Source organism: Symphalangus syndactylus, chromosome 14 (genome assembly GCF_028878055.3).
Source record: "Symphalangus syndactylus isolate Jambi chromosome 14, NHGRI_mSymSyn1-v2.1_pri, whole genome shotgun sequence".
Lineage (NCBI taxonomy): Eukaryota > Metazoa > Chordata > Mammalia > Primates > Hylobatidae > Symphalangus > Symphalangus syndactylus.
In genome coordinates, this window is record NC_072436.2 from 81419542 (window position 1) to 81439076 (window position 19535).

Genomic DNA, 19535 nt, shown 5'->3' on the forward strand with positions numbered 1-19535 from the left:
AAACATGTCTGACGTTCTTTTCTAACCTTTGCTGGATGCTTCAACAATTTTTGGCTGTCAATAATTTACCCTGGCTGATTGAGTTTATATTTGCCTGCTTTGTGAATAAAAGTGTTTGGATTACAAAGAAGAGATTGAGTTATCCTGTGGAGAGACTGTGCAATTAGCAGATTTTTCTCTTCTTTCATCCACAGCATTATTTCAGCTGGGAGCTGTAGTATGTGACCAATTAGCCAATGGAAGTCCACTCTCTGGACTCTCTGGTGGTATATTTACACTGAATTCTGGCCTGATAATAAAGGTGTCACCCTGTGTAACAATGTGACACACCCAGAGTGAAGAAGAAAAGTCTAAAGTAACACAGAGCCTCTGTCAGCCCCCAGAATTTTATTTTTCACAAGCTTCAGTAATATTCCAAACAACGAAAGAAATATGACTGAACAGACACAAATTTTGAGGACATATTTTTCCCCAGTATTTTTTTAACAGATACAACTGATGTCCCAGTGCTTTTGAGGGTCTTGTTTGTCCTCCTGGATGCTTTAGGAAGTTACCTCTTTCAGCTCACCTAGAGTTGATCTCATTAATAAAAGAATGACTTTACAGAAAAGAGTTTCTAAAATTATACCCTAACTCAGAATTGCAAGAGTTGGCTTTTCAGCCTGAAGATAAATTTCTTAAGCATTAAGCTTACTTTATCGAGCATTACACCTGACGTTCTCTCATAAATTTTGCATATATTTTAACTAATTTTAATATTGTGTGGGCTTGGTTTATAATATTCTAATGCAGTTACTGAGGTTGAATCTTCTCAGTCATATATTAGTTGTAAGAATGCTTAACCCCTTCCAAAACATCACTTACTTAAAATCACATCAGCTAAGTCTCCTCTTGTTTTTGTTTATTTTTTGGTTATTTACCACGCATTTTGTGTATGTTGGAACCAGCCATGCAGTCGTTGTATTCCTTTTTTGAGAGGGCAAATGTATTTTGACAAGGTTGCTATTGGAAACACTTTTTAAATATCTCATGTGTCACATCACAATCAGCATCATAATCTGATCAGGTGGATTGATTTCAGAAGGCAGCAGAGGGCATTGCTTACAGGGGTCACAGACATTCAGATCATGGCAGAACTGTCACAGATGTTACTTTGTGAAGACACAAAGAACAATGTGATTGGAGAGATCAGTCTTCAATTAGCTATATTTTCTAGGAGCCTACCTTTACTTAGCCTCACAACATGGGCCTTAGCTTTTAGCACTTAATCTGCATAAATACCTGGCTTAAGTGTTATGACTGACTGGCTATTCAACCAAACCATACAAATGACCAATTCGGTAAGAAAGCATGAACTTCAGTGTTGAACCGAATCAACCAACCTCCTCAATCCAAATGGTAAGTTCGTTCAGAAAGACAAAAGGCAGAAATTAAGGTATTTGTACAGTAACTACTCTGTTTAAAGGATATCCAATGGGTCCTAAAATGAATTAATGTGGTTAGTTTGGTGGTTATAAGTTAATAGGACTCAAGAGAATTAGGGGATAACACTGACATATTGGGAAGATTATCCCACAAAGGGCAAAAAGGGTCAAAACCTATACTTCCTATGCTTATTACCTTTTCAAGAACAATGTTAATTAACAACACTACTGGGCACTAAATATGTGTCAGGCCTACTGCTAAGGTCTTTACAATAATTATTTCATCCTCAAAACAACACATGAGCTAGACACAGTCACGACTCAGGTGAGGTTAGTGCACAAAATTAAAGTGGATACCAAAAATCTCAATAATTAAAATAAATCATATTTTAATAAAATATTTTTTAAATAAAAATAAATACAAAAATTCATAAATTATCAGAATTTAAAATAAAGATAGGTTGTTGTCTCTTGTGATCCAGTATTATCATGCAATTGAACAGTAATATTCAACTGGCCCAAGGTTCCGGCCCTGAGGGATCATTGCACACCCCACAGGATAAATTTATAAGGGTTGACGATGGCTGTGAACAGACTGGACAACGCAAAGCTTTAAATATTGACAGGCTTTTCTGATTGTGGAACTTACTAACTTTTTCTTTTGCCACTTGATTAAAAATATTAGAGGATATTTTATAGTGTGTGCAGTAGCACACCATTTTCTTTTTTGCTTCAGGCTCGAATATGACTTGGCACAGCACTGGAGATAGATATCATCATGATTCTTTTTTTCAAAAAATGAAGACTCTGAGGTTCCAGAGAAGGGAATAAAGTTGCCCAAGCTTGCACAGCTAGGAAGTGGCAGAGCTCAGTTTTGAACCTAAGTAGTTTAAGTTCAAGCCTAGACTCCTAATCTGCTCTCTTAGAAAGTACAACACTCTATTAACCAGAAAATTCAAGTATCCAGCACTCTTCATTCTCTGGACACTGGAGTTATTAATATGGTGTTGCTCAACTACATCCTTAACATTTTTAATTTTTAATACAACTCCTTCTAAGAAAGAAATTATACCTTTTGTAAATAATATCCATTGTATCTACCAATACTTCTGTGAGGTAGGTGTGAATACTGTGTTTGAGGGCATCATCATTAAGGAAATATTTAAATAAATGGTATTTTTAAATGGGGACCATGATACTCTGCCTGTAAGAATGTGAAAAGGGCCTTAGAAAACCCTAGAATGTTCTCATCCTTTTGCCATAGGACACATTCCCTTGGCCAGACACGGATCTCTTCTCAGGGTAAAATTTGAAAGACTCAGGTATTAAGCCATCATGTAAAAATGGTACCTTGCTTATTTTAAAAGCTAAAAACAGCACATATCTGGACATGTATATCACTTTGGCTCTGCAATAAGGCTAATATTTATTTTGCTCCTGCAAGCTGGTTTTTCTTGACATGGGAAACAATGGTTTTCTTTGAGCCATGAATGGCTATGTATAAGAGTTTATTTAATTTTGTTTTTGTGAATGAGCAGATTCTGAACAAGAGTACAATTTTGATTATGTATATATTGATGATAAGGAGGAGGAGAAGGAGGAGGGAGAAGATGAGGAGTAGAGAAATATTGTGCCTCTGAGAAAATTTCAGCGTGGTTCACTGTGGTAAGGAAAACCATCATACCATCAGCTCTGGGAAGTCCAGCTCTGGGACTTCCTGAATGATATTGCAAATCACAAAAAGAGAGGAATTGGGAACTTACCTTTTCTTTTTTAACATCTGTTTTGCTGCAATTTTTGTTTTGTTTTGTTTTGTTTTGTTTGAGACGGAGACACGCTCTGTCTCCCAGGCTGGAGTGCAGTGACGCGATCTCGGCTCACTGCAAGCTGTGCCTCCCAGGTTCACGCACTGCAATGTGTTTAAAACTACAAATGTATTCTCTACAGCTAGTTTCATTCATTAACTCATGTATGGATTGATTCATTTATTCACTGTCTCTTTAAGACCACACACATATAAAATACTATAGTATGCACTGAAGAAACAAGGAAGAAATTACATAGTTTCTGCCCTTAAGAACCAGATATGTTGACAAGTATTTGTAATGACAATAATGTGTGTATCCACAAAATAAAATGGGGCCACATCACAGTTGAAGAATAGTCTGCTAGGTATATTAAGGAAGGCTTGCAAGAGGGAGTTACATTGAGGCTCAGGTTTAAAATAATAAATAGAAGTTTGCCAATTGAGTAATGGGAACAGGCAAAACATAGAAAATGCAAAAACACAGATGCCAAGAGAACATGGCATGTTTGGGGAATAAGTAGTTTAGTGTTGCTGAACCATAAAAAGTAACACAGAAAAATCTAGAAATAAGGTGGCAGACCTAGACAGAGGCCAGACTGATAGATATGCAGTGTTGCCATTCATAGTAGCATAGCCTTTATTCTGGAGAAACTGGGCAATAATTGAAGAGTCTTGCCAGGAGAGAGATATCATCAGATGGGAATGGTAAAAGACTACTCAGGTTTTATATAGAGTGTATATCAGAGCGATAAATACAAATACCGATAAGCTTTTTTTCTTGTTTTTAATTTTCAGGACCTCTATCTTCTTCCTTCAATTAAAGCTTCATAATTAAAGAATGTGAATTTGGTTGTTTCAAAATTGGTTCATTTGATAGTTTGATATACTAAAACACATGCTGGCTAATCGTGTCTGATAATCTTACAAACATTTGCCATTTTTAATTATTTTGCCATATGCAGATTTGTTCAGTAGCATGAAGCTCATTTTTGTGCTTTGATTGTATCGAGAAAAAATATGATCATGTTGCCAAAAGGCCAGCCATATGCATTTTTGACCACAGAGAAGGGAATATGTGTTTCTTGTAAATATGAGCATTTTTTATTGTGTTCATATTCCTTTTAGGATCTTGCATTCAAATACATGCCCTCCAAAAAGTTTAATTTTAGGTGGAAGCCCTCAATGGCCAATAAATAACCCTTAATCTTCCTCCAACTAGCCATGGTTCTGTTTGTGTCTGTTGGAATTATTTCGTAGTGTTTCAGCACAACTCTGATAGTTTTCAAGGTACTTATTATCAAAGGTTCGAAGTATGATGTCTCCTGATTTGCCAACATTCTTCTTACTTTATAAACAGTCAGGTGAGATAGCACGGCAAAGACAACAATTCATTTCTATTCTGGTCATTATAAAATTTTACTTAAAAGTATCTTCTCTCTTTGCAGAACAATGCTATTCTAGGAGTCTGTGCTAGAGTAAAATCCTAATGCAAAGTCTGTCTTAAAATGCTGAACCCAGAAGAATTTGGCATAAATAAGACATGGAGTTAGCTGACATAAGATATTACATTTATTCCATTGTTGACGAGGACAAAACTGGGCCGCTATTGTCACAGGTGAAAAGTGTTTTCCAAAGTCTGCTCTGTTGCTTGTTAGATAAGGGGCTGCCTTAGTCTGAATAACCTGAACAAGATTTATACACATCACTGAAATTGACTCCTGTTTACCGCCCGTCCTTGCTCACTAGGATTAACAGTACAAGGGCAGCATGAGAGACATCAAGTGAGGAAACCTCGAACAACCTTCAGAGAAGTGCTAGGAGGCTGCTTAGGAGAAAACAGCCTTTATGAATCTACTCTTTTACTTGTGGCAGGTAGCAACCTCTCTCCTGCACCCAGAATAGACCCCAAGTTGTTCTTATGGCCTGGGCAGGAACTTACGTTAGTTGGAGGAACTTTCCATTTAAAAATGGTTAAAATACATTAAGTAAGCCAGAGTTCTGTCATCTTCTCTACAAAGAGTGAGATGCTTTACACAAACACACACACACACACACACACACACATGCACACACAAATCACAGAATCAAATGATGCTCCTTAGTGTGGAATTTTTTAATGCACCTTTGTGCCACAATCACAGGGAAAGAATGCCTTTATGGAAAGTTGGAATTTATACTTGCTTAGTGTATGCTTTTACTGCATGGGGAATCCTCTCTTGTACATTCTCACTTGGGGACAATTCAGCTCATGCCTGTGCTCCTAGCGACTGAGAGATTTAAGTCCCTTTATGATCTATGCAGAAATTATCTCTTCTTCCAAACCATCAAATGTAGTGCGTGGGTGCAATGGCTGCCTTCCAGTGAGCTGAAAAGCTCTCATGACTTGGCATACAGTCTTTCCCTTGGCCCTTCAGTAATGGCATTTCACTTAATACAATATGCCCCTAACTGAGTTTTAGCGATTTCAAATGAATTTAGTCTCCTTATCAATATCCTCTGTTTGGTGGTGTGTTTGCTCTTCAGTGTGCTGTGCCAATAAATCTAGCACAAGTGCTGCCTCCTTCCCTCTCAATTGTCTGGCCTCTCTCTATGAAAGCAAACACCAGGCAGCAGAAAAAGAGGCTCTCAAAAAACTTGTATCATAAATGTAAATATCAATAAACTCAGGAGGTTGACAAGGGTATGCTCTAATGGATTTGGCCATGTTGTTAGCTGTTTTACAAGCAATATGCTGGAATACTAAGAAGCCCAAGCAGCTTGCTTGCAGTGCTAAAAGAACAAGGCAAAATTTTAATCCAGAAAAATTGTTGGTGTATTCAGAAACAGAACTCAATGAGTCCCATCACAAGGCAAGACAGCACAATCCTAGAAGGAAAGACGATACATCTTGCAGAGTCTATCTGTAGATTCTCCACAATCTGTATGGAGAAATCAGGTGGCAAGTGATTAAAAAAATTATTATTTTCCAAGCTGGAAGATTCTAAGAAAATTCTTTTCACTCTGTTTTGTTTTGCTTTGCTTATGTTTTAATATGCTTTCTTCTCTTTTTTGATCTCTATTTTTATTTTTATAGATACATAATATGTACAAACATTTATGGGGTACATGTGACATTTTGTTACATGCATGCAATATGTAAAGGTCAAATCAGGTTATTTAGGATATCCATCACCTCAAATATTTACGATTTCTATTTGTTGTGAATATTTTAAGCCCTCTCTTCTAGCTATTTTGAAATATACAATACATTGTTGTCAACTATAGTCATGCTATTCTGTTATCAAACGTTAGAACTTATTCCTTCTGTCTAATTCAATGTACCTGTTAACCACCCTCTCTTCGTCCCCTCACTCCTTCACATATACATCCTCTCAGCCTCTGGTAACTATCATTCCACTCTCTACTTTGGCAAGATCAATTTTTTTAGCTCACACATATAAGTAAGAACATTGCAATATTTGTCTTTCTGTGCCTGGTTTATTTCACTTAATATGATGACCTGCAGTTCAATTCATGTTGCTGCAAATAGAGTTTTATTTTTTAATGGCCTCATGGTATTACATTATGTATATATACCACATTTTCTTTATCCATTCATCCATTGATAGACACTTAGGTTGATTTCATATCTTTGCTATTGTGCACAGTGCTGCAATAAACATGTGAGTGGCAGGGAGGTATCCCTTTGATACACTGATTTTCTTTCCTTTGGATAAATACCCAGTAGTGGGATTGCTAGGTCATATGATAGTTCTATTTTTAGTTTTCTTGAGAAATCGCCACACTGTCTTCCATAATCATTGTACTAATTTACATTCTCATCAATGCATAAGAGTTCCCTTTCCTCCATATCCCCACCAGCAACTATTATATTTTGTCTTTCTCGAATAGCCATTCTAACTCAGTAGGATGATATCTCACTATGGTTTTGATTTGTATTTCCCTGATGTTTAGTGGTGTTGAAAATTTTTTTCATATACCTGTTGGTCATTTGTATGTTTTCTTTTGAGAAATATCTATTCTGATTTTTGCCCACATTTTAGTGAAATTATTTGATTTTTATTGTTGGTGAGTTGTTTTGAGTTCCTTGTATATTTTGGATATTAGTCCCATCAGATGAATAGTTCGCAAATATTTTCTCCCATTCAACAGGGTGTCTCTTCACTCTGTTAACTGTTTCCTTTGCTGTGCAGAAGTTCAGTTCAATATAGTCCCATTTGTCTATTTTTGTTTTTGTTAGCTAACTTTTAAAGTCTTGACTAGACAAATATCCTGAAGAGTTCCCTTATGTTTTCTTCTAATACATTTATAATTATAGGTTTTACATTTAAATCTTTAATTCATTTTTAATTTACTTTTGTATATGTTGAGAGAAAGGAACTAAATTTTATTCTTCTGCATATGGAGATCCATTTTGTTTCCAGCACCATTTATTGAAGAAAGTGTCCTTTCCCTCGTATGTGTTCTTGGTGCCTTTGTTGAAAATCATTTGGCTGTAAATACATGAATTTATTTCTGGGTTCTCCAATCTATTCCATTGGTCTGTGTGTCTGCTTTTATTCCAATACCATGCTGTTTTGGTTACTATAGCCTTGTAATATATTTTGAAGTCAGGTAATGTGATGCCTCCAGCTTTGTTCCTTTTGGTTCTGATTGCTTTGTGTATTTGGGCTCTTTTTTGCTTCCATGCACATTTTAGGATTGTTTCTCTGTTTCTGTGAAAATTATCATTGGTATCTTGAAAGGGATTGTGTTTAGTTTGTAGATTGCTTTGGGTAGTATTCTAATTTTAACATTATTAATTTTTCTAATCCATGAGGATGGAATGTCTTCTCATTTGTTTGTGTCTTCTTCAATTTTTTTCATCAGTGTTATATAGTTTTCCTTGTAAAAATTTTTTTAAAAAAACATTTTTTAAGAGATGGAGTCTCACTATGTTGCCCAGGCTGGTCTTGAACCCCTGGCCTCAAGTGATCTTCCCCACTCAGCCTTCTAAAGAGCTGGGAATACAAGCATGAGCAATTATGCCCAACCAAGTTTTTTACTTTCTTGGTTTAATTTATTCCAAGGCCTTGTATTTTACTTTTTATAGCTATTATAAATGGGATTGACTTCTTGATTTCTTTTTCAGCCAGCTGATTACTGGCGTATAGAAGTGCTACTGATTTTGTGTGATTTTGTATCCTGCAGGTTTACTGAATTTTTTATTCAGGTCTAAGTGGTTTTTGGTGGTGTTTTTAGTTTTTTATCAATACAAAATTATGTCTTCTGCAAAGAGGCACAATGTAACTTCCACTTTTCCAATTTGGATGCCTTTTATTTCTTTCTCTTGCTTCCTTGATCTAGCTAGGATTTCCAGTAGTATATTGAATAGGAGTGGTGAAAATGGGCATCCTTGTCTTGTTCCAGTTCTTAGAAGAAAGGATTTCAGCTTTTCTCCATTCAGTATGATGTTAGCTGTGGGCTTGTCATATATGGCCTTTATTATGTTGAGGTATTCACTTTCTATCGCTAGTTTTTTGAGAGTTTTTCTTTTATCATTATGAAGAGACATTGCATTTTACCAAATAATTTTTCTGTGTCTATTGAAATGATAAGGTTTTTGTCCTTCATTCTGTTGATGTATCACATTCATTGATTTGTGTATGTTGAGCCATCTTTGCATTTCTAGTATAAATTCCACTTGATAATGGCATATTTTCTTTTTGATGTGCTGTTGGATTTGATTTGCTAGCATTTGCTGGGGATTTTTGTGTCCATGATAGACAAGAATATTGAATTGTAGCATTCTCTCTTTTTTTGTTGTGTCTTTGGTTTTGATATCAGGGTAATGCTGGCCTCATAAAATGAGTTAGGAATAATTCGTTTCTCTTCAATTTTTTTGGATAGTTTCAAGAGAATTCATGTCAGTTCTTCTTCATAAGTTTGGCAGAATTTGGCAGCAAAGTCATCCCATCCTGGGGAGACTTTTTATTACTAATTCAACCTCATTATTCATTACTGATTTGTTTAAGTTTTCTATTTCTTTCTGATTTAATCTTGCTGGGCTATATGTGTCCAGGAATTTATTCATTTCCTACAGATTTTCCAGTTTCTTATCACATAGCTGTTCATAATAGCCTCTGATGATCTTTTATATTTCTGTGGTATCAGTTGCTATGTCTCCTTGTTTGTTTGTTTGTTTTTCCTTTGGTTGATTTGGGTCTTCTTTCCTTTTTTCTTAGTTCAGCTAGCAGCTTATCAATTTTGTTTACTTCTTCAAAAGAACACTTTTCATTTTGTTGATCTTTTGTATGCTTTTTAGTCTCAATTTCACATAGTTCTGTTTAACATACAACATGTATAGTTTCCAAAGTTTCCCTTGTTATTGACTTCTAATTATATTTCATTGTGGTATGATAAAATACTTGATATGATATTGATTTTCAAAAATTTTAAAGACTTGTTTTGTGGCCTAACATTGTGTTCTAAACTAGAGTGTTCCGTGTGCTGATGAGAAGAATGTGTATTCTGCAGCTGTTGGATAAAATATTCTGTCAATATCTGTTAGGTCCATTGGTCTAAAGTGCAGTTTAAATCCAATATTTCTTTGTTGCTTTTCTGTGTAGATGATCTGTCTAATGCTAACAATGGGGTGAATGCTGAGAATAGAGTCTATCTCTTTTTTTTCTGTCTAATAAGATTTGCTTGATATAGCTGAGTGCTCCAGTGTTGGGTGCATATACATTTACAATTTTTATATGCTTCTGCTAAATTTATACCTTTATAACTACATAATCATCTTTTCTGCCCCTTTTACTGTTTTTGACTTAAAGTATCTCTTATCTGATATAAGTATATTTATTCCTGCTCAGTTTTGGTTTCTGTTTGCATGGAATATCTTTTTGCATTCCTTTACCTTTAGTTTATATGTGTCTTTACAGATGAACTGAGGTTTGTTTGTCTGTTTGTTTGTAGACAGCATACTGTTGGGTCATGCTTTTTGTTTTCTCTTACGTCCATTCAGCTGGTCTGTCTCTTTTACGTGAAAAGTTTAATCTGTTTACGTGCAGGGTTAATATTGATATCTGAGGACTTATTCCTGTCATTTTGTTAATTGCTTTCTGGTTGTTTTATATATCCTGTGTTCCTTTCTTTTTCTCTTATTGTTTGTCATTGCAGTTCAGTGCTTTTCTGCTGTGGTAACATTTGAGTTCTTTCTTTTCTCCATTTATATATTTGCTTTACCAGTGAGTTTCATACTTTCATGTGTTTTATTGATGGTAGATATTGTTCTTTTGCTTGCAGGTGTAAGCATTTCTTGCAGGGCTAATCTAGTGGTGATGAATTCCCTCGGTTTTTGCTTGTCTGGGAAACACTTTAATTCTCCTTCATTTTTGAAGGGTAACTTTCTTGGGTATAGTATGATTGACTGACAGGTTTTTTTTTTTTCCTTTAGCACTTTGAATATATTATTCCATTATCTCCTGGCCCATAACGTTTCTGCTAAGGAATCTGCTGTTAGTCTAATGTGGGTTCCTTTATATGTGACTAGAAAATTTACTTTTGCTGTTTTTAGAGTTCATTCATTGTCTTTGACTTTTGACAATTTGAACATAATGTGCATTGGAGAAGATTTCTTTGGGTGAGACCCCCAGGTGGTACATGCAGGTGGCTGCCAGCAGTGGTAGTGGTGGTAGGCTAGGTGGGCCCATCCTCAGATTCCCAGAGGAATACACAGATGCCAACAGTGGTGAATGGAGCAGCGCAACCCCCAGGCCTCTGCATAGTATGCTTGGCCGCTGGCAGCAGGTGTTCTGTGCCTATTGTTGAGCTTTGTGGTGGTATGCATGTTCACTCAAGGTGACCAGTGGAGTAGGGTAACACCCAGACCCACAAATAGTGTGCTTGGGCACTGACAAGTGAAGAGCATTGACAGGCTGGCAAACCTGTCCTTAGACCCCCTGGCAGTGCACATGGGTACAGGCGGTGGTGGGCACAGTGGGGCGATATATCCTCAGGCCCTCATGCAGTATGCTCAGAAGGCAATAGAAGTGGTCAGAGTGGGCAAAGAGAGCCTGTCTTTACAGCATGTGCAAGAAGGCAGGGCCCTGCTGCTGATGGGGGCAGTGTTGCTGTCAATGGCAGCAGTCCCAGGCAGGTGACTCTCTGGCTCTGGGAGCACATATTTTGGTTCCCTTTGACTCAGGGACAGCCTCCCTGCTGTACTTCATCACCTGTTACCCAGAGTGTAGGATACTCTTTGGGCTAGAGTGCTGGGGTCCCTATCATACTCCTGGGTCCAACTGGCATTGCACTGCTGCAGCCTTCTGGGTGGACACAAGGGAGTATCAGTGAGGCTCCAGGGATGTGGAGATTCAGGGGTTGTTGGGCCCCAGGACAGGATGCAGTAGGTGGGATTGGGCTCTCAAAATGGTATCATACTGCAGGTGCTTGTGTTTTGAGGAGTGTGTGGGACCCAGAGTGAACTTCTTCTTTAAAGCAATGCCATTAAACATTTTCCAGGCAGCTCCCTATACTAGTTTCAGCACCCTCAGTGGTCGAGAGGCCCTCCCATGGCTAGGATTGCAGGAATTCACAGTGTAAAGGTGGACTTCTGGGGACGATATATTTTACCCTTTCCCCAAATGGGGAGCTTCTCCAGGCACTCAGCTGATTCCAGCAAGGCTGCTGCCTTGCTTCCCTCTCCTTTCCTGCCTTATGTGTTTTCCATCACTTCTCTGTTGAATTCTAAGGCTCTCTCTTGGGTCCTCTATTCAACGTGTGATTATCTACTCACTATTTTGGTTCTTTGTGGAGGAGGTGAGTGTTTTGTGCCTCCAGGCATTGTAGTCTATCACTGCAATGGAGGGTCTAGGTCTCTGTTCCCACAATACCTTGGACCTTCTGATAAATAGATGTTTTCGTTTTGTTGGTGAGTATTCAGTGGAATATTGTTTCCTTTTTAAGATCTTATATCAACTAACAAGTTTCCTTTCTGGATAGTCTGCATGCAGACAGGCTGACCTCCAGAATGCTGCAGTTAGACTTTCCCAGTTATGGAGGCAGACAATTCCCAAGATCAGCAGAGTGAGTTGAACAGTTGAAAACCCAGGACAGCCTAAGATGTAGTTCCAGTGTGACAGCCAGCAGGCTCAAGACTCAGGACGAGCTGATGATTCAATTCAAGTACAAAGGCTGGAAAAAGCTAATGTCCCAGTTTGGCGGCAGCCAGGCAGGAGCTCTCTTCTTTTTTAAATTAAACTTTTCATTCTGAGATGATTATGGATTCACATGCAGTTGTAAGAAATAACATAGCAATAACTCCTGTGTCCTTTACCTAGCTATTCCACAATGGTAATGTCTTTTTTAAATTTTTTTCCTTTTTTTTTTTTTTTTTGAGATGGAGTCTCCTTATGTCACCCAGGCTAGAGTGCAATGGCGCGATCTCAGCTCAACCTCTGCCTCCCTGGTTCAAGTAATCCTCCTGCCTCAGCCTCCTGAGTACCTGGGATTACAGGCATGCACCACCATGCCTGGCTAATTTTTGTATTTTTAGTAGAGACGGGGTTTCACCACGTTGGTCAGGCTGGTCTGGAACACCTGACCTCGAGATCCACCCGCCTTGGCTTCCCAAAGGGCTGGGATTACAAGCGTGAGCCACCAGGCCTGGCAAGTAATGTCTTAAACTGTAGTAAAATGTAACAGCCAGTATTTTGAAGTTGATTTGGTTAAGATACGGATGTTTTCATCGATACAAAGGTGCCTCATATTGCCCTTTTATAGCCACATCCACTTACCTTCCGTCACCACCTCTTCTTAGCTCTTGAAAAAAGTTAATCTTTTTCCATTTTTATAATTTTGTCAGTTCAATAATTTATATACGTGAAATCTTGGGATTGGGTTTTTTCACTTAGTATAATTATCTGGAGATTCATCCACGTTGTTACGTATTTCAGTGGTTTGTTTCTTTTTATTGCTAACTAATATTCCATGGTAGGGACATACCAAGTTAGTTTAACTATTCAACTGATGAAGGACATTAAAGTTGTGTCCAGTTTCAGGTTATTAAAAAGAAAACTATAAACAGTTGTGCATAGATTTCTGGGCAAGCATGTTTTTATTTCTCTAGGATACATGTTCCAGAGTGTAATTGCTGGGTCATATGGTAGCTGCATGTTCAGTATTTTAAGACACTGCCAAACTATTTTTCATGATCCCTGTACCTCTTTACATTCCTACCAGCAATAAATGAGTGATCTAGTTTTCCACATCCTTTTCAGCATTTGGTGTTGTCACTAATTATTTTATTTAGCTACTTTGATACGTGCATAGTAATATCTTATTGTGGTTTAATTTGTATTTCTCTAATGGCTAATGATGTTGAACATCTTTTCATGTGCTTTTTTTCCATCTGCATACTCTTTTTCCTGTTTTGTCCATTTTCGAATGGCATTTTTTTAAATGTTGAGTTTTCAGAGTTCTTTAAGTATTCTAAATAATTATCCTTTACCAGATGATTTTCAAATATTTACCATCCTTTCTCCTGCCTCAGATGGTTTTGCAAATATTTTCTCCTAATCTGTAGCTTGTCTTTTTATTCTTTTAACAGGGTCTTTCACATTTAAAAAAAGTCTTTATTTTTTATAAAGTCTAATCAATGTTTGCTTACATGAATTGTGATTTTGCTGTCAAGTCAAAAACACTCTTTACTTAGAGATAGATCAGGAAGATTTTCTTCTGTTTTTTCTAAAAATTTATAGTTTTATATTTTACATTCAATTATGTGACCCATTTTCAGTTTTTATTTGTATAAGGAGTGAGACTTAGGTAAAGGTTTATTTTTTTAAACAAGGTTTGTTGAATTTCCCCAGCACCACTTGTTGAAAAGTCTATTTTGACTCCATTGAAGGCTTTTGCCCCTTTGTCAAAATCAATTGGGCATATTTGTGTGGGTCTATTTCTGAGTTCTGTATTCTAGTCAATTAATCTGTGTCTCTATTTCTTTGCCAATTACATGTGTCCTCATTACTGTAGCTACATAATAAGTCTGGAAATCAAGTAGAATACTTTCTTCCACTGTATCCTTTTCAAAATTGTTTTAGCTATTATGGTTGTGCAACTTTCTTGCCTCCATGATTTTTGATAATACATTTTGCCATTCAATTTTTTTCCCTCTATTGGTAGGGTGTAATTTCTCACCTGATATTATCAAGCTTTTTTTGTCTTTAGTTTCAGAAGTTTATTATGATATGTCTTGGTGTGAATTCCTTTGAGTTTGTTTTATGTGGGGTTTGCTTAGTTTTTTGAATCTTCAGGCTTATATCTTTTGTCAAATTTTGGAAATCTTTAGCCATGATTTCTTTGAGAAGTTTTTAACCTTACCTCTTTCTTCTCTCCTTCTGAAACTCTAATGGCATGAACATTAATTTTTTTATAGTCTTATAGATCCCTGAGGCTCTGTTCATTTTCCTTTTCCTGTGTATTTTCTCTCTGCTCTTCAGAATTTAGGTCATTTGTATTGTTCCATCATTAAGTTTAGTAATTCTTTCCTTTTGCATTTTATTCCGTTATTGAGTACATCCACTGAATTTTTAATTTCAGTTTAGAGTTTTTATTATATTTTTCAGTTCTAAAATTTCCATCTGCTTCTTCTTTATATTGTCTACTTACTTGCCAAGAGTTTGTTTCTTTGCTATGTCTTTATTTTTTTCATTGTTTCATTTGTGCTTATAATTGCTCATTGAAGCACTTTTTTCATGATTGCTTTAAAATCTTTGTCAAGTAATTCTAACATCTCTTTCATCTCTGTGTTGGCATCTATTCATTGTCGTTTTTCCTTCAGTTTGATATCTTCTGGGTTCTTAGTATAACAAGTAATTTTCAATTGAATCATTGCAGTGTTGGTTGTTATATCATGAGTGAATTTTTCTTAAACCTTTTCTTTCAGCTGACTTCTCTGGCAGTGCTCTAACAGGAAAATGAGAGTGCTGCCTTATTACTGCCATGTTGGGATAGAAATTCAGTTCTTCACTCACCTTGCTTTCACAATTAATGTGGGCAGTATGCTTTATTATACTCCATTACTGCTGGGTGTGGGTAGGCGTTCTGGCTCTCCACTATGTCTCCACTGATACCCTCCTGGCTGGCAGGGGTTGGAGTGCCTCCATCCTGCCTCCCACATGGCTTCCACTCACACAGAGTAGGTGGGGACATCTCATTCCTCCTGGATGAAAGTCATGACTTTCCACTGTTCCTGCTCTAAAGCCTTCCTGGTGGAGAAATGAGGAGGGGTCAGAAATTTCCCTACTTCTGATTGAGTGTGGCGCTCTAGGCCGTGTAGTCTCTACCTATGCTGCCTGGGGAGGTGTTACTGTTTGCTTCATATATGTTGTCCAGGGGTTTAGTTTTATTTAGTGGAAAGAATAGGGAAACGTGTTTCTACTTCCCAGAAGTCCTCCCACCTGATTCTGCTTTAATGTCATCTGAAGGTCTGCACTTAAGCATGGCTTCCCATGATTTTGAATTAAAGTCTGTTTCCAAAAAAAAAAAAAAAGTGTATCTCCCACTCATGGTTTATATGATACCAAAATCTTTCTAAATCGATTTCAAACATTTGTCTTTTCTGTCAGGCAAACCATGTATCAGCTGCTCTAGAAAGGGTAGTTCAACCATTAAGAGGTACTCACATCTGAGGACTAATCAGTTGATCAGATCAGTTAATTTCAAACTGTTCCAAACAGCTTTGAACTTGAGGATCTAAGTGGGGAGCAGGCGTAACAACAAAGCATTTTTTAAAATGCAAAAATTATTATACTTAATAAATTTTTTAGAAAGTTAACTTAAAATTAAAAATACAATCAAAATAAAATTAACAATTCAAATGTAAAAATTATGCAAATATTTTCATGATTCCATGACTTCCTGCCTTTGGAGATTGAATTTGGGAAAGATTTAGTTTACTTTGATGTAATAGGAGAATTATCTAGGAAACTTTACTTAATTAAGAAATCCTTTATGTATCACCTTTTCTAGTTAGTGAATGCCTTCACCATTTACAAAACATGCTGAAGAGAGAGCATATATTTAGCAAGATTATGGTTTCAAAGGGAAATGTTCTCTCCCCACAAAAAAATTGAATAATTTTAAAGACTAAAAATTAAAAACAGCTACAACAAAACAATAGTAGCATTAAAAAAACATAGGTCATTCAACTAAAGAATCCAAATTACTTTTTTGGTAGCTTATAAATTCCTTAAAAATTTTGGTAGCTTATAAATTTCTGAAAATTTTCAGAAAAAAATGGATTCAGTGATATATTTTTTCTTTTTTTTTTTTTAGTTTGTACTTTTAAAATTCCAGATCCTCATCAAATCCCCAGTACTTATATCTTACTTTAATGAACCTTATGCCAGGATAAAATTCACTTTTCAAAGGGTAATTTTACCTTAAAGTTAGTTTCAACTTTCTGACCTCAACATTCCACCAAAATGTTTAGTTTTTATTCCTAAAAAACTGCAGTTTCAGGAGAAAATATTCATGTAAAATACTTTTTCTTATACCAAATAGGCTTTTATTTTTTATTTTTAAGAAAAGGCCGAAATGAATGTTAGATTTTATTATTTATAAGAATTATTTTCTAATCTGTCAGGTTTATTATTTGTTTTTTTTTAACTTTAAAATGGGGCATTTTTAATAAAAATAATGGAGGGAGACCAGGATCTAGTGACTAGTCTAAAGAATCTTTGCTGCTATGTGGCAAACATTTAAATGCTAATGGCAACACAGACAGGTAGATGCACTGTGCCACCAACAGTGTTATCTGTAGGAAGGAAAATGCTTGTCATTGGTCACCTCTCCCTTGTTCTCTTTGTTCTCTTTAGGTCTCATAATCCACATTCTTTTGGCAGCATTTGAAAATACTAATGATCTTCTTTTCCTCCTAGACATTCTCTAACTACCCTGACACATTTCATTCTCTTGGTTCTTTTCTTACCTCTCAGTTTTGTGAGGTTTTCATCTTGTCTTCATGCTTTATTTTCATCCTGGAGAATCTGTTCTTGTTGTCTCCATGTCTCTCACATTCAATATGTTTTTTAAGTCTTATTTATCATTTTTTAATAAAAAAAATGCATTTTCATGGTTCACAAACAAAAAAAAAGTCACAAGGTGTATACTGACAAGATTCTCTTCCAATCTGTCCTGATTTTTCCCATTTTTCCTTTCCATCAGATGTGACTATATTTATTAGTTTTGTATATTTCTCGTGTTTTTTTTCAGATGACAGAAAATAAAATATATATTCTGCTTTCCCAAACTTTTTTACACAAAGGTTCATATACTTCATGCACTATTCTGCTCCATGCCTTTTTTTTTTTACTTAACTATATATCCTGGTAATTATTTTATATTGCTACACCTTTCCAATAACGGCATAATGAGTCCTTTTGTTATTATATCCTAGTTTATCTGACCATTCCTCTACTGATGAACATTTCATTTGTTTCCAATATATTGCTCTTGCAAATATCACTGTAATTGATAGCATATATCATTCCAAACATGTAGGGGTGTACAATGAAAGAGCGGGCCAATGGCTCGCTTTTCTTCTTCTATAAGCCCTAATAATTTATCACTCTTAATAAAACTCCAGGCTGCAACTTATCTCTGTTTTCAAAATGTATGCCTTATATTTATCTTGTACTCTAGAATGTGCCAAATTTTCTCTCTCAAAATACCAACTACTTTCTAGATATTGCTACTTGAACATTCCATTGGCATTTCACATTTGTCAATTATCAAATTTAATTCATCCTTTTCTTTGTTCATTATCAAACCTGGTGCTTCTGTTGTTGCTGGACATGTGTGAGATTTTATCTACTATATAGATGTTATGTGTGTATGCATTTTTAATATTTTCTTTTAATTCCTCTTCCTTAACTGCAAACTTTGGTTGTTTGGTTAAACTCCTCATTTTCTCTTCAAATCTTTTTTTTTTTTTTTAATTTTGTTTCCATTCTGTTCTGCAACAGCATGAAATCTGCATGATGGGTCATTTCCTAGACTTTTCACAACCTGTCTTTTTCTTTATCTCGGGGCTGAGCAAGACTGTAATGGAATAAAGCGGGCTGATGCTTTAAAGGCAATATGAGCTAAAATGTGATGACTTCACATTTAGTAAATTAGATGTCTCTCTGTTACCAGGAGTTTAAAATATCCATAAAAAACAAATTTCTCACTCATAGACGCTACTCAATTAAATGACCAGTACTAAATTAAACTTTTTGCCTTTTCAGTTTATTTTGGCTCTTGTGTCATCTGTTAACTCGAAAACACATTTAATTAACTTTTGGCCATACATTTAATGGTTGGCACATTATTTCACTGCTATAAAATGCTATGAAATAAATAATTGGTATGGAATTAATGGGACAATTCAAATGATAGAGCTACCAGGTACATTTAATTTTTATTGGGAATGTTAAACTTTCAAGAAAACCATTAGTTCTGGCCACCATGTTGAGTTTCGTCTATTTTGTTCTGTTTTACTTATTGAGTTCCAAATAACTAAGATCAACCTTTTACAAAAATCTATTAAATTTTGATGAAATTACCTTAGTTTTTTAGTTAGACTGAGCCTTTGTCCAAAACCAGAGGCATATCTAAGCCTTCTTGAAGAAAGTAATGACCATAATGATTTTGCCTAATTTTATCTGCTTCCAACACTTCACCTGTATCGGTCATTTTGTAGAAGTCAGATCTCCTTCATCACTTGCTCTTTGCAGAGTTAATTTGAAAATCATGAAATATCTAGAGGTAAAACTACAACATACATATCCCATGCTGTGTACAAAGTAGATTATGTCTCAAACTTTCTGATACAGTGATCTCTGTAGAAAAGAACATGAAAATAAAAACATAAATTGATTAAACAGAGATAACTGAAAAGGTTTAAACTGTTCGAGGATACTCTAGTTATTTTGTAGCTATCTTAGATAGCATCAGCCAACTAGATGTGAGTTTTGAGAACAGAGGGCAACTCTGGTAAAATAGGCTTTTTCTGTTTTAATGTAGTGGATGTTGGTTTGTGATTCTAAAATGGATAGTTCTGTTTACGATAAAACTTCCACCAGGAACAACTACATCAGTAATATATTTAAGAGCATCCTTTTTATTATTGGATATCAGAGAAGCTAACTTGTCAGTAATAAGGGATTGAAAATCATGTGTTTCCAGCAATTTTAATAATATGGGGTATATATAGTTTTGGAAAATCATCTGCCTATGGAGAAGTGGAATATTTAGCAATATTAAAATACTTACAT

General features: G+C 35.9%; 1 long non-coding RNA gene across 2 annotated transcripts in view; it reads left to right on the plus strand.

Annotated features, from left to right (window-relative positions):
* Positions 1 to 1116: 1116 nt before the first annotated feature.
* The window catches only part of LOC129461990 (uncharacterized), a 153065-nt gene continuing 134646 nt past the window's right edge, over positions 1117 to 19535 (plus strand). For both annotated transcript variants that reach the window (XR_010115733.1, XR_010115732.1), the window contains exon 1: positions 1117 to 1398. This is a non-coding gene — a long non-coding RNA (uncharacterized lncRNA). The remainder of the gene's footprint in view (positions 1399 to 19535) is intronic.